Consider the following 16,246-nt stretch of genomic DNA (forward strand, 5'->3'; position numbering starts at 1 on the left):
CTTTCACCCTTCGGCTTCACTTACATTTTTTATATATAACCCGACGACTACAATATTATTTTCATATAGAACTTCCTTTATTTTGTTGGTGTCAAAATTGTAGCTTATGTTATCCGTACAATCCGGACCGAAACATCGGAGCTGTTAACACCTCATTTATTTGCATATTTTTTCTGTGTTAGGAGGTATGTTTGAAAACTTATTAAGCATTTAGAGAGTTAAGCTTGATGGTTTTCCACATTTCATCTTTTATTTACCAGAAGTCGGGCAACGTAAGGCGGTCTTCAAGCGGTATCGGTATAAGTAGCGCGTACACGGACTCAATGAGATCCTATCTACGAATAGACCGGTATCGTTCTAACAAACTTTACCAATTAAACAGCTCACGCTTAGAATTTTAACAACGCTCTGAAAAGACTTTTAAATACGGAAACCTCACAAAACATTACAGCATTGCGCAATTTATCCTGAGCCATTAAAAGAGCAAAAATAGACTTTCATGAAAATTTATGCGTAATACGAGGTCATGTCCGCCTTACAAAATGACTAAAAGGTTAAAGGTGTTATAAATTTTGAGCACGTTCATTAGAGCCCGCATGGATCCCTCGCCCTAGCTTTTAGCCGACGACACACGTCGGAATTTCGTAATAAGATTTCCTTAATTTAAGACTTCCTCCCATATACTCATTAAAGAAGTGTTGGCTCCACGGATCAACACGGCGGGGCGTGAAATTACCTACTATTACGATCGCCAAATTAGATGTGGTTTCGCCTTGTATTCTCAGCCTGGGCTAATATTCGTCAGTTGGACCCGCACAGAACATTAGGTGCGTAACATTGGCAGCCCTTTGTTTTCCCATTTCATCACGGGTCATGGGTATTACGTCTCTAAGGAATAATAGGGATCCCGTGAGTAAGGAGTCTCTTATACTTGATATTTACCTAGTACTTGTTAATTTTTGAACAGATTGAAGTTGGGAACTACGACTGGAATGTTTTGTTTTTACTTTATCATTTTGAATTAGAGATGGATGCAGGTATTGCAGGTTTTTCACGATGTATTTTTTTCTCGTAACGTGATTCATCGTACTCGTATATTCGAAGCCTCATAATTTCCGGTTGGATAACGCTAGAGAGTAGATTTTTGTAGACTTACTTATTTATTTATTTAAAATTGATTGCACAAAATACAAAAAAAAACCGGGCAAGTGCGAGTCGGACTCGCGCACGAAGGGTTCCGTACCATAATGCAAAAAAAAAACAAAAAAAAGCAAAAAAAATACGGTCACCCATCCGGTGAACATTTCAACTGTCTAGCTATCACGGTTCGTGAGGTACAGCCTGGTGACAGACAGACGGACGGACGGACGGACGGACGGACGGACAGCGAAGTCTTAGTAATAGGGTCCCGTTTTACCCTTTGGGTACGCAACCCTAAAAAATGCAAATAGCTGACTTTTTGGTGTTTTACTAGGTTACTTTAGATTTTACAGATAGCTCAATTTTCACTGTTCGAGGTCCTTTGAATTACGATCATAGAAAATTGATTACTTCCTGGCGTCTTAGTAGGCTGAAAGTTACAAGACTTTGCATTTTCCGAACACATTTGCTACCTAAAATGTGTAGCTTTCACCCTGTAATTCTTTAAAATAAGGGTCTAATGGGGGTAAAAATACCTATAAACAATGGTTCCTTATCCTAGAATCGTGATATTAAGATATAGGAGGCGATAAACCGACAGACTTATCACCTGATCGTAAGCGATGTTATAAATAGTATTTCTTAATATTCTTACAACAAAACAACAATCAGATAAATAAATATTTTGGAACAATCTTACTCAGATCAATCTAGCCCCAAACTAAGCAAAGGTTATTATATGGGTAGGCGACGACTCATTTAGACTAGGTAATCTAAAAGCTCTTGACCGCATGTTTCAATGCATCAATCAATTAATTAACCAAAGTTAAACCCCAAAGGGTCATCACATTATAATACAATATAGGCATAAATTTGTATGTACTATCGACCTATCAATTTTAGTCGAGTTGTGTAAAGAAATCTTTCATTGCAGATTTGAACAAAACGCTAAGGAAACTTGGTTTATGGGGTAGAAACATAAAATTAACGAGCCCATTAACTTCGGATCATTGCATCCGGTCAGACGTAGTTTTATTTGAATTCAGGAGGCATTTAATACGGAACCCCTTTTTACCGCAGCATGAGCCTGTCGTCATTAAATTGCCATCAACAAATCGCTGGGGTATGGTATGGTGAAGTAACGCAATGTCTGTTTTTTCCAAACTGGGTATGTTTTTAAATAAACGGATGCAGATTTTTTTATGTTCTGAGATAATTAACAACTTGTAAAAATTTTCATTCAGTCATGGACAGCGCCTATGGATGCTTGTAGCTGAATTTTGAGGGTACCTAAACATTGGATCCAATATTGATCTCGTTTGGTGTACAAGACGCCTAAACTCTACAGATAGTCTTGAATCGAGATAGTGGGGTTAGTAAGAGAGTGAGTATGCACTTTTGTCTTAGGCGATGCCGCTTGGCACGATTAGTTGTTCCTTAGGCCGAACAAAGCTGATTTAGCCCGATTTTGTTATGTACCTGTAATGTCTTATAGTAGTAGTAAACTCTTTATTGTACAAAAAGACATATTAAAAATAACATACAATTAGCAAGAAGTACAAAGGCGAACTTATCCGTTTCTTATCTATATGAATGGTTTTACACATCGTAATTTTGGCAGATGTGAACATATTTTGCCTCAGTTTGTGTCTCACGGAGTTTTGTTACTAAAATGGTAGGTATGATATGATCGCCGTCAGCTAACTGAACCACGCAATATATTTTTTTTTTATCCAATATGTTTTTATACCATAAAAGTGACCTTTGGTTATCGTCTCATTCGCTATAAAATTAGCCTAAATCTGCACTTGAAAGCACTGTTATATATTTTATTTTAGAAACAAGGTCATATAAGATCTGAGCTATCGTCAAAGTGCCTCTAGGATATCTGAGATCCATACGTACCATGTTTGATGGGATTGCAATTTCGACAGCGTCAGACACGGCGACCGCTTTGCTCAATGGGAACTCATCTCGTCCTTGATTACCATGATTGATAGATGCATGTTGTTCCGATTATTAGATAGGTAGACTAAGAGATAACACGTACGTACAGTATCACAATGTCTGTGTCACTTTATGTATCGTAACGTATTAAGAACTACGTCACGTACGTACGCATGGGTAGGTATATTACAATTTGCAGAGACCTTGTGGTCCCCAGTTTGCTCCATCTCACATCACTTGTTTCTTTTAATAGATAGGGTAAAGTAATTAAGCATCGTATTCGTAAATAATCTAGCATCGTATTCGTAAGTATGCTATTCCAATTTGTATCGTTATTGTCTTTGATAATTATGTGGTGGTAAACAAATAATACACAGGGTTATACATAATGATTAAATGGTGTTTTTTGAACCTACGGTAAATGTTACTGGATTTCAATAAATCAGGTACCGTTATCATATTTTTGATCTAACAATTATGTGGTACATTTCTTTGCCTTTCGTTTGGTGACATACTGTATATTCTATTTCACATCATCAAACAACGCAAAATGCAATTGAATATGTAAAGAGTCATAATCATAAACCAAGCTCCAAATAACCTCAAGTAAAAGAAACATAACGTTAACAAATATCTCATGGTAAAAAATGAAAACAGACGTAAGGAAACGAACGTTGTAATATATAACAGGCTTACGCTTGTTCATACGCAGTAGAGACAGACATTTTATTTCAAAGGCTGAATCAAGAGCGAACACAAATATGCCGCGAAAGACGAAGGAACTGCTGACAGATATATTTACTGCTAAACGCTGCGCCCCGTTTTTGGGACAAACCGGCTAAACAAAGCAAACGTTGATACGCTATATCCTCCAAGAAATAACTGCAAATCTCTGAAGCGCCCGCCTCAGCCACTTGGGAAATAAAGATTACTATACAAATAACTCCTCAGAGCTCTCCGCGATGTTTTTAAGATGTATGAAAACCTGCACCATTACTCTTTATACTGCGCCTTACCCTACCTACTTATTTTTGCTTTAGACAGATTTATGTTGTTAGTTGGCTATTATATTTGGTGCATAAATAGTGGGAATGTAATTGGGTTGTTTGCGAGTCTGAAACGTTTATTAGCAAACTACAATGCTGTTGTTAGTAGCCGACTAATCCAATAATACCGTAGGGTTATACAGGTGGCTACTATAAAGGATTTACATATCATTTCAAAAGGGGACAAAATACACTAAAATAGTGTCGTTATGAAAGTTCGTGGCATGAGATCGGAATTGTTAGAAGTTTATAGCATCTGTTCTGATTTGACGGTCGTTCGTTCACGGGCAGTTAATTCTGGGGTACAAACAAACACCGACGGCCGATAGGCAGGGCTTATCGTCTGAAGTTAGAGGAATCCGTTTATTGGCTGTTCAAGGTAAATTTATCGAGTTAATAGAAAAACTCCCTACTTCAGTATTTAATTTCCTCATTCGTTTGAGAAAACATTGATTGCGTTCGTAATCGATACTTTTAAAAGCATAAATCTGAGAACATGTGTGTTTTTGATGTTTCGATTACGATACAAAATAAACGGCCAAGCGTATGTCGGGCCATGCTGTTAGGGTTTCGTAGTTGTCAACATGGACACTTGAAGCAAGTATATTACAGTGATCTTTGTATTACACCTAGACTAAATCACGGAACTAAGAAGCGCGGACGGACAGACGGACATGGAGAAGCCTTAAATGAACCATAAAAAGTATTGGTAAGCACCTAATAAAAAATAACATCGACATGATTTTTGAGCAATCAGTTGATTTTAAATTAAACCATTGTCGTTATTTTGAATGTTGGGGTTTTTGTTTTGATTTTGGTTCGCGCTCAAAAATTACAGGCAGCGCAGCGACTTTTCTCTGCAAATTTACGTGCACCATATTTTTCATGGAAGTAGACTCGCAAAGTCAATGGGAGCGCCAAATTACAAAGCAGCCTTTGTACCATCGCCCACAACTTTAATTGATAGTTGGTAAACCTTATTATAAAAGGCATAAGGTCCACCTATGGACAGTTAAGTATTGCTGTTTGTACTGAACCAGAGCGTCCTAAATAAGACCCAGTATTTCACGCCCGGGGTTCAAATGAGTTGAGATAAGTACCACCCAATTAGAATAATAAGGCCTACTTAAATGTATGCTCCGACCGCGTGAAGTGATAAATAGCTACGTATAAATTAAAAAGACAACACTTAGTTGCAAAGATAACGCGGGAATAACTGGTTTTATTTAGCAGACGAGTGAATTTCATAAAATTTTATTAATACTTATTGTTAGTATTGTAGGATTCATTTATTTTATGTTATCCTTTCTATTGTAAACAAATACTTAGAAAAATATTAACTTTCACCAAACCCAATATTAATTGTTGCAAATGGAACTTGAATTTAGATGAAGGCCTCTGAACCTAGCCTACCTTATAAACAACGTCGATTCGAAAAACTGAAAAACACTTGTATAGGGTACTTAGTTCCTTGATTTGGGTAAACAGAAATTGTAGTACGATCTCAGATGCGCAGCAGGAAATAAAATGTACCTACATATCACTTTGAACATCAACGCAAATAAATAAAAGAAAGAAATAATCCATCTCAAAGCTTATTCCCGTTAAGTGTCTAAGTAGTTGTAGACATGTTTAGGTTGCGCACGTATGAATTAAAGATCAGTAAATTCATATATGACACATTCCGAGGGCCGAGCCCGAACTTTCCGCAACTTATAAGGTTACAATAAAAATGTCACATAAAAGGCCAAATGTTGCAATTTATCGCACTATAAAGTCACGAACCTTGAGAAGTTAGGGAGCGTCTGTTCGCATAAGTGCTATCTGGTGCAAATGCAAATAGGTAAATTGATAGTTGGATTGTACCTTTGAATTTTCCTGTGTTGCTTAAGTAGTAAATTTTTGGGATTAAGAATACAGAAGTGGGAAATTCTCAAAGGGATGATTGAGAGAAACTAAAATCTAAGCCGTCACTTCCCCATACAAAAGGTGTCTTCAGGTAGGTATCAGACTACTCCATACTAACCTATAGGTATAGCAGTACCTACATAATGAGGGGTTGGTTTGTTTGGATGTTTATTTTCACACAGTCAAACCATAAAATACGACATTTTCCATCGGCTGATACAGCCAGGGTTCAACGGAAATAATTATTCCCTGTATGTGGGTAACTCTCGAGCGTTACAAAAACGGGTCGCTTTGTATCTGTATGCCATATTTTCTACAATGTATCTTAATAAAACCTCATATTACAATGCAAAAGGCATAGATATTAAAAAGATAAAAAAAAAAATGTTTTTGTATGTTTTAGCTTCAAATCAATAAAAATTTAAAAATAAAACCTCATATTACAATGCAAAAGGCATAGATATTAAAAAGATAAAAAAAAAATTCTATCTATTTATTCCCAAAACAGTACATACATACATATGTGTGCAAAATCTCTACTAAGTATGAGGTTATGTGCGCAATAATCATATTTTTCTTAAGAAGTTCAGATTTACCTAAAGGGTGTATTAATGACAATGATATTTCAGCAAGAACACCTGGGCAACGCGGACCATTAGTTGGAGGGATCTCACTTAATTAGACAGCCGGGAGATTGTAAGGCATTGGCCCTGCGGCTATGAATGGTCCCATGGCGTCTCCTTTAATGCCCATTCATTTTATCTATTCAGTAAGCCGTACAAACCAAAACGCATTAAAAGCCATTCACAGCCATGAAACCGGAAATCAAACAGTGCAGTGTTGAGGCGTGAATGACAGTGTTTTGTCTATTAAATTAATGAAGATTGTTATGGAAATGGGATAGATGAAGTTGTAGACAATGTACATGAGAACAGAGGGCGTAGAATGTTGTCATGTTTACACGTTGGTAACTTATTAGAGATAATGATCAACGCGAGTTCATGCACATGTTACCCACCAGTAAAATCAATATGTAAATAAGCTGACACAAACTGTACTCGAGTACCTACCTACTAGCCATGTAAGATGCCTTTGTTTGGATATAAATTATATTTCTTATTCATTGGTTACTACCACCTACTATGTAATAACTACATATGTATAATAAAAGGTACGTCTAGGTACTGATACCTTTTCTTATTTTACATGATACGTGTGTATACACGGTGTACCTAAGTGGAAAGTAGTTTATAGTAAACGCTAAGGAAATCAACATTGAGTAACCATAGATGAATTTGGCCAGTATTCATTTAATTACTAGGTCTAGCTAGACTCCAATACTTTCAAGGTCAGAAACACGATACTTTTTCTCCCAATGTAGGTAATTTTTCATTTTTAAAAGTGAAAATATATCACATGCATTATTAATTTATTACTCAATATACTAAAAGTCGCACAGTTTATACTTCTACTCAATTTATTAAGTAAATAAAAGAATACACAAGGCGGTGGTACTGATGCTCGACGCGGTCCCAGTACATGGTATCTTGAGACTTAAGTCATTGTCAATAGAGGTGACAGCAGAGTGTCATCTATTGGGCATTAGCATGTCGAGCACTAGTACCACCATCTTACAGTCTGTTACCGGCAAGTGGGCTTTTTTTTAAATAGGGCAATATAGTTCTTTAACTTAACCATCTCCTTAATTTAATTAATTAATTATAAGTCGTAGCTCCGCCGGACCCTTTCTGTCGTCTCTGACCATGCCGACCCGTGCCCAGGCCTGGGTTCTAAAACTGCAGGTTGTCTGTACCTATGGCAAGTGTGCGACGAACCAAATCGTTGATAGTGCCGTGGATGTACTTAGATGCTGCCGGCGCTTCTTGCACACAGACTCAACAGAGGCTATGGCGACTCAACAACAACAACGTACGCCTGCGGCATATGTGTGGGCCAACACATATTCTGGACCCGAGCCTCATATTTACTACCTTATAACATTGTTTCAGATCAAAAATTTTCTATGCTAAATAGCCTCGTTGATTATGCATGAAGTTGAGTTACATTACATTGCCCAGGATTTGACGCAGTAATAGCCCGGGTACACGACTAGACGTCACGGACAACACATGGCTCTGGTTAGAGCAACGTACCGTAACGGGACGGGGGTATGCTACGTCGCTTCTATGATACCGTAAACCGGGATGAAAGGGACAGCTGGGGTGAATAGGGAGCAAAACTTAAAATGTGATTTAGGTACCTAACAATTTCTTAAAATACACTTACACAAATTGTATCATTCGATTGAAAATACTAGTAGGTTTTGTGATAAATAAATATTATAAGGGACATTCTTACACAAATTGACTAAGTCCCAAGGTAAACTCAAGAAGGATTGTGTAGGTACACTAGGTACTCAGACAACGTATAACAACGAGAGAAACATCTGAACACCAACACGAGATTTACCAAGTACTGTGTACTAAGTTTATTGTCCGAAGTAACGCCATCCACAGGGGAAATACGTTAGTCTGTATATCGTGGTCGATCATTGCCCAAATTAAATTTACTGCCAACGGCTGTAGCAATTCAGAGTAACGACGTACCAACCGCCATTTATTGATAATAAATATCATTTTACAGGGGAACTTTTACAGGGCGTAATATCGTTTTTCAAAGGACTTGACCCGTCGTAAATAATCGCGGTTAATTGAGCATTTGTGTGTGGAGAAGGTTTCTTTATTTAGGATTGAAGTTTTGTTAGGGCCTGTGATACAGTCTAGGCATATGGGCGAAAGGTCATTTTACCTGTGAAAAGTAAATGTTATGTATTCATTAAAATATTGATGATATAATGGGTAGTGTAGGCCGTAGGCGAAAGATTTATTATAATTTTTTTAATAGATTTATAAAAACTTTTATAATAATTAATTGTAAAAAATTGTAAAAGTTGGCAGGTTGGCTGTAGGTGGTAACGACCTCTAAATGTTAATCAAAAATTGACAAATTAATCGATGACGTTATAGGGTGAGGTTTAAAATAAACTTTGAAATTAGAACCACCCTAATATAAAGCCTGACCAGGAATATATGATTACGCGCCATGTTGCGGAATTTTAGTGAACTAATTTTTTCTTTCTTTACTGAACTGTTACCCTTTACTTACAATGTGAATAACAGCGCCCTCTTAACAATGATCATATATAATCATATAGGTATATAACTGGTCAGGCTATATATATATATATATTATATAATATACATATTATGTAGTACCTATGTAGTTTTCTGGTTTCATCTACTTGAAATTGGTATATTCTGTCAATTATTTTTCACAAAAAAAAACACTTTAATAGACCTAAAAAAGTTGCCAACTTGCCAATAGTGACAAAAAGTTGAACATACGTGTGTACATTCAACTTTTTGTCGACCTACTACCTACTTAATTACCCCATATTTATAAATAAATAATAAAAAAAGTAAAATTTGTAAAAAATTCGTCTACGTGTACGTATGCGTGCGTGGTATGTTCCTTAATTAATACCTACCAACACCGTCGTCAATGTCTTAAAAGAATTCAATATCTTAGTATGGAAGACATTAAGTGACATAAAAATAGTACTTAATGGATCCAATAATACCGACGTCACAACGTGTCAATTTTATTTTACACTTGGTCACCCAACGAATATCACGGGTGTGATACGGGCAGATTTTCTACGTGACTGATCTGTGATTCCCGTATTATTTATCACATTTGAATTTATTTAGCAAAATATTTTGCCCGTCATATTATACAGGCTGTCCCATAAACCAAAGATAAACCTGCGAAGGAGACTGATGGACCCAGCTTACAAGCTATCGATGTAACCCTTATGTATGTTCAGCGATCTTTTCACGCTTAGATTCCGCCGTATATTATGGGTATAGTCTTCGTATTATTCTAGATAATGGAGCAAGACACAAGTATTAAAATGTGTATAAAATATGCCTTGAACTTGTTAGTACTTAAAGATTCAAATATGTTTTCTATTGTGTGTGTAGGTGTAACGTATCTCCTTTCAATAAGTTTAAAGATAAATGTTTTAATAGTTACGAAATGATTGCATGTGCCTGTTTACTTGGGTCAACATTTTTTTCGTTGTCTTGTTTGCTGTCCCCAAAAAATGTGACGGAGTGGAGCCGTTTGAATGGGGTGGATTTTAGTTTCTCAAGAGAATTATAATCTACAGGTAGAAAGACATGCAATAACACTCAACTTTTTTATTTATTTCAAAATTAAAAAAAAAATACAATAATAGAAGCGTGACAAAGTGGACAGAGACATGATGAAGAAAAGAATTTTGACCCACTGACTTTCATACCCTGTATGTAATTAAATGTAGCTTAGTTGATAATATGAAATATTTTACAAATTATTAATCTCATTAGTGTTACTGAAAATAATAAATGTCTATATTCGGTCATTACGACATTGCTGAAATCATAATATAATCATAACCCATTCACTTGGTTTTGCGGTAGTCGGGTAAAAATAGGTTTTAAAGTTCCTCGTATAGGTAGCGCTGAAGGCACATTTAAGTGGCTATTTCTTTGTTCGTATCAAGTACGGCTGAATAAGGTGTTGAGCACGTTTTAGACATCGGGCGACATCACGGCTCCTAGCCCGAGTGCAGCTTAGATACTTCATAGATACTATCAAAGAATTGTTTCCAAGTGTGAAATCAAAGAAGAAACACAGTTTCGCAATACCCTAAATAATTATTAGGATACAGAAAAGTAAATAAAATACATAGGGATCTCAAATCAAGCTATAAATGAGTCTAACTTTAACCATTTTCTATACCGCGCCAATCTAAGGGTCTCCCCAAATATATCGACGCGCATTCGGCAAAAGCCGATAGGAAAAAGCTTTATGTCCGCGCAATAAGAGCGAAAAAGTCGTCGTTCGGCTCGGCTCGCATCGGCCGGCGCCGGCCGACGCGTCGTCGGCTTCTTCGCTCTTATTGCGTGGACATAAAGCTTTTTCATATCGGCTTTTGCCGAATGCGCGTCGATATATTTGGGGAGACCCTAAAGGTTTGCCTAAAAATTGCAAACATATTCCAATTACTTAATCCTGCTTTGATGATTCATTTGAAAACAAGTCACATTGTAAACAAACCGTTCACGTTGTAAAAAAAGTGTATATGTCAGTGTATAAATAATTATGTGTTAGGCCCAGTTGCACCATTCCACTAACACGGGGTTAACTGATTAACCCTGGAGTTGCCATGGATACAAGTACAATTTGACACTAAGTTAACTGTTTTACCGCTTAACCCCGGGTTAGTGGGATGATGCAAGTGGGCCTTAGTGTTGATGTGGTCAGTGACTCGTGGTATGGGTAGGTACTAGTTTTTATGGAGAACGTTACTGATGGTGAACTCTGATAAGATATGTATTCACCTCATTCATACTAACCAATTCAGCGGAGCTGCGGAGGTAAAATAAATATGTAGTCTGATAATCTAAAATTATACTTATAATATTATTAAAAGTTTTTTAACTAAATATCCTCCATCGGGGATATCACTATCACATGGAAAACGAAAGTATTAAGCGAAACAATTTTCGACTCGTACCTAATTTAAAGGCAGTTTACAAGAATTTCCAAACTTGCTTCGCTGTTTCCGACACTACATACATCAGTAAATTTTAAAAGAACAATAGATTATACGATACCGCTGGCGGGATATTTGTACCGAATTTCCGCTATTCGGCTGCCAGAATCAGTTTAAAAAGAAACTTATTTATTGTTCCATCTTTGAATTCGTGAGGATTGTTCGGGGTTTTATAAATTATGATGCCCGATAATTCTGTAGGTTTATAAGAAATTGTAGGCACTAACTTTTTAATAACTTCAGGTAATGACTATAATCTAGTAGCAACGGTTCTCCAAAATCATTACCGTAAATTATTTTGCTGGATGCCACCCACGCAAACAATGTTTTTATCAAGTAGTCATTTGTTATCTAGTTAGACGTTACTATAATAATGTTTCATTTTTGGGCCATTATTTATTTTGTTTTTGTTTTGTTTAGATTTCGATAGAATTTGGTGGAATTCCGTATGTCCTAAAAAATCTTCCACTGAGTTACGAAAACGTATGGAAACAATGTAATTGCCTGTCAGAAGTCGGTTATGTTTTGTAGTAGGTACATACTACCAATGTAAGTATTTATTTGCAAAGAATAAGTTGGCACACTTAGTGATTGCAATCCGGATTATTCGAAGTTCAAAAATCCGGATTTCGGAGCGTTTAAAAATCCGTTTTAAAATCCGGATTTTGAAAAGAAAAAACCGGTTTTTCGGATTTTTTCCCACCAGTACTAATTTGCTCAAAATTAATGCTAATGCGAAATAAAAAGCGGTGCACATGAAGCGGTAACGCGGAAGAGCTATTGCCAGCCGGGCATTGCGCGTCGCGCACTCGCTCGCACCTGTATGCTTGCCCCGCGTCCGCCGCCCCTGCCGCCCGCTACCCGCCAAGTCACCGTCATCTGCACCATGGCCGCGACATCGACTCCGACTTCTCCTCTTTCCTCGGTGGCTTCCACGAGTGCAATGACAACTGTTAATGGTAAACTACAGAGACAAGGCCAACGAGAGCTAAGTTTTAAAGAGCAATTAAATCAGCAGCTGTCTTTGCTCGACCAAAATAATACAGGAGTTGCCCAGATTGCCTCACCAGATGCCCCGGATTAGCTACTCTAATCCACATAGAGCACGAAGGTGATTCCATTGCAAAGAGGCGTAAGGCAGGGAGACGTTATCTCTCCGAAACTGTTTACTGCCGTAATGGAAGACGCCTTCAAGCTCCTGGAATGGCAAGGACTTGGCATCAACAGGTTGACTCGTACATCTACCTAGGACAAGTAGTCCAATTAGGTAGGTCCAACTTCGAGAAGGAGATCAACCGCCGAATCCAATTCGGTTGGACAGCGTTCGGGAAACTACGCAATGTCTTTTCGTCCGACATACCTCAGTGCCTCAAGAGGAAAGTCTTTAATCAATGTGTGTTACCAGTGATGACTTACGGCTCCGAAACGTGGTCTTTCACTATCAGCCTCATCTCAAAATTCAAAGTCGCTCAACGAGCTATGGAGAGGGCTATGCTCGGAGTTTCTCTGCGTGATCGAATCAGAAATGAGGAGATCCGTAGACGAACTAAAGTCACCGACATAGCCTACCGGACAAGCTGAAGTGGCAATGGGCAGGCCACATTGCGCGCAGAGAAGATGGCCGATGGGGTCGAAAAGTGCTCGAGTGGAGACCACGGACTAGCAAGCGGAGCGTAGGACGTCCACCCACAAGATGGACGGACGACCTTGTTAAGGCCGCCGGAAGACGCTGGATGCGGGTCGCTTACAACCGGTACGAATGGAGGTCCAAGGGCCTGTGTTTAGCAGTGGACGTCTTATGGTTGAGATGATGATGATGAATCCACATAGAAATGGCCGTCCACGAGAGCGGAGGAAAAATCGGTAGCGTTTTATCCTCCGTATACAACCAGCTATTATCAATACCACCAACAAGTGTGGAGTCGGAAAGAGAATTTCGGCAGCAGGAGTGTTCTGTAACCGTATGAGGACGAGGTTAAGTGACGAATCTCTTGATGCGATGATGTTTCTTTATTGGCGTAGCGTAGCAGTGTACGCATTCTGTTTTTGTTATTTTTAATAAAAACAACTTAATTTGATTGTTTGTTTCACTTTGCTTTTATGCCAAATATTCCTTTCTTAAAATCCGGATTGAATCCGAACTTCGGATTTCGGTCAAACCAAAATCCGAAAATCCGGATTTGAAAAAATGTTCACGGATTTGCAATCGCTAGGCACACTAGTGTCTTAGGTGACAATCGGTAAGGCAGTGAATATTTAATACCTAGTTAGTACTATTTAAATATCTATTCCAGTGTTGCCAACTCGGATTTTGAAAAAATGCTAGACTAATGTCTAGATTATGCCAAAGTTTTTTGAAATATGCTAAAAAAAATACTATAATGTCACTTGAAATTAAACACTTAAAAGACATACATTTTCAAATTTGCCGCCTTTTTCTACTGACAAGATCTGCTTGACCAACTTTATATAGTCCGTCGACATCCATCCGTCCACAAAAGTCAAAATTCATATGAAATAATATGCACCACATAAGGCGATGGCGCATATTGTTCCTGCCAAGTCGGTGCAAACTTATCTTAGACTAAATTATGCTAAAAAATATGCGAGATGCTAAATGGAAAATTTTGGTGCCAAAGCGAGTGAAAATATGCCAGATCTGGATCATTTATGCCAAGTTGGCAACACTGATCTACTCTAAGGTTACATGTTAAATGCTAGGCAATTCAATCAGAATTTGTTTATTCTATATCTTAATTTCTACTGATCGACATGCATGCTATGCATGCGTAGGTAAAGTACATATATTTTTATTCCATATGGGGTTATCTTTAAACTGTGCTTGTATTTTATTTTATTCCATTTTACGTTTCAGTTAAGGACTCTGCAACATGCCTGTTCTAATCTTCCTTCAGCCAATTAAATGGGTTGTCACACGCACAATGCGGGACCTAAATGATTTTGTAAAGTCTATTTCTTTATTTATTTATATCCTTTGAAGTTAAACTACAACATGTTTGAAAAGCCAGTTAAAAATGAATGTGTATGCAGACACAAATTCAAATTAAATTGTAAGTATCTAATACTTACTCCAGTTTTATACAGAAACATTATAATGATGTAACTCGTAAGTACTTATCAAAACTTGCTCTTCCAAAACAGCAGATGTTTCAAGGTCAGGTTACAAGTTAAGAAAATCGTTTTTATAAGGCCGGAGTTCCGATTTTGGCTGAAGCCAGTTTGCGTTTCAATTGCGTCGAAGTCTAGTCAAAGGTCCCACATTGTCGCTTACTATTAAGGAAGAGATTTGCCTGTATCTTTATACGTATAACCTGTCAAAGCGTCCTTATGGCCAGCCACAAAGAGGGACTGTTTGCTTAGAAAAAACTCAATTATCGTTCACGCAGTAAACATTAAAGGGTTCCGTAATTTATTTATTACGACACAAAATCTTTCCATCAATAAAGTATATCTTTTCATTGGCTATCACCAAAATTAAAATGTTTTGGATAGGGCGGAAATGAGTAACCGGATATTTTTGTCGCTGAAACGCCGTTTTTCTTCCTTCTCTGCTTTTTGATGTTTATCATGTTACAATCGCGCCAAATAAATACGAAATATTTTGAAACAACCTTTAGGTACTTATTTACTGTAGTTACTGTCCTTTTATCCACGGCCTATTAATACTACGAAGACGATTGATGATAGAAAACTGTGATTTTGAATTCGTAATAAGAGCAGCATGGATTGACTTCCGTCTTCCGTCGGTGAAAATTAGTATTTTATACAATCGTGATATAATAGAGAGCGTTTCAGTCGAGTACCGTGTTTAGGCAACGAAGCTTGCTGAGTTGCCTAACTCAGGTACGAGATTGAAAAGCTTGATTATATCACTATTGTATACAATACTTTTTCTACGAGCCAACAAAAATAATACTTTAAATTAGTAGAATCATACAAACAAACCAAACCAAAAGTATACACAGCTAAGATAAGCAAGCAGCCGCCTACCTACCTTCATACCGGTACGCGCCCCCGCCGCCGCGCCTGGCGTGTTGGTCAACGACACCTTCTCGTAACTCATGAGGCCCTGGTACTTGCTCCGTGCTAAGTTAATTTTTTAGACAGTTTGTTTTCTCGATTTTGGCCACCGTAGCCTATGGAGACTAACAAGCAACACTAAGTGGTTTTCGTAGTCTATGGATGTTGCTATTTTAAGGGTGTCACATGCGCGTTTCTGACTTATGAACCAATTGTTTCTACTGTATAACCTAAAATAAATAATTAATTTGAGCTTTGGTTTTGTTTCGTCCTGTTGATCGCGGAGAGCTGTGATTGGTCAATTTCATTAGAGTTGACTAAACTGTATCGTAATGAATATTATAGTTGAGTTGGGAGCCCATACATTAAAAATACCCAATTGAAGTTTGGTATAAGAAATCTTAATTCAAGAATTATAGTCGACGAGTAGGAAAAAATAATTATAGTTGATAAATATACTAAACAGTATAATGAATGTGGCATAATCAGACGTAAACCACAA

Source organism: Cydia fagiglandana, chromosome 5, assembly GCF_963556715.1.
Source record: "Cydia fagiglandana chromosome 5, ilCydFagi1.1, whole genome shotgun sequence".
NCBI classification, from domain to species: domain Eukaryota; kingdom Metazoa; phylum Arthropoda; class Insecta; order Lepidoptera; family Tortricidae; genus Cydia; species Cydia fagiglandana.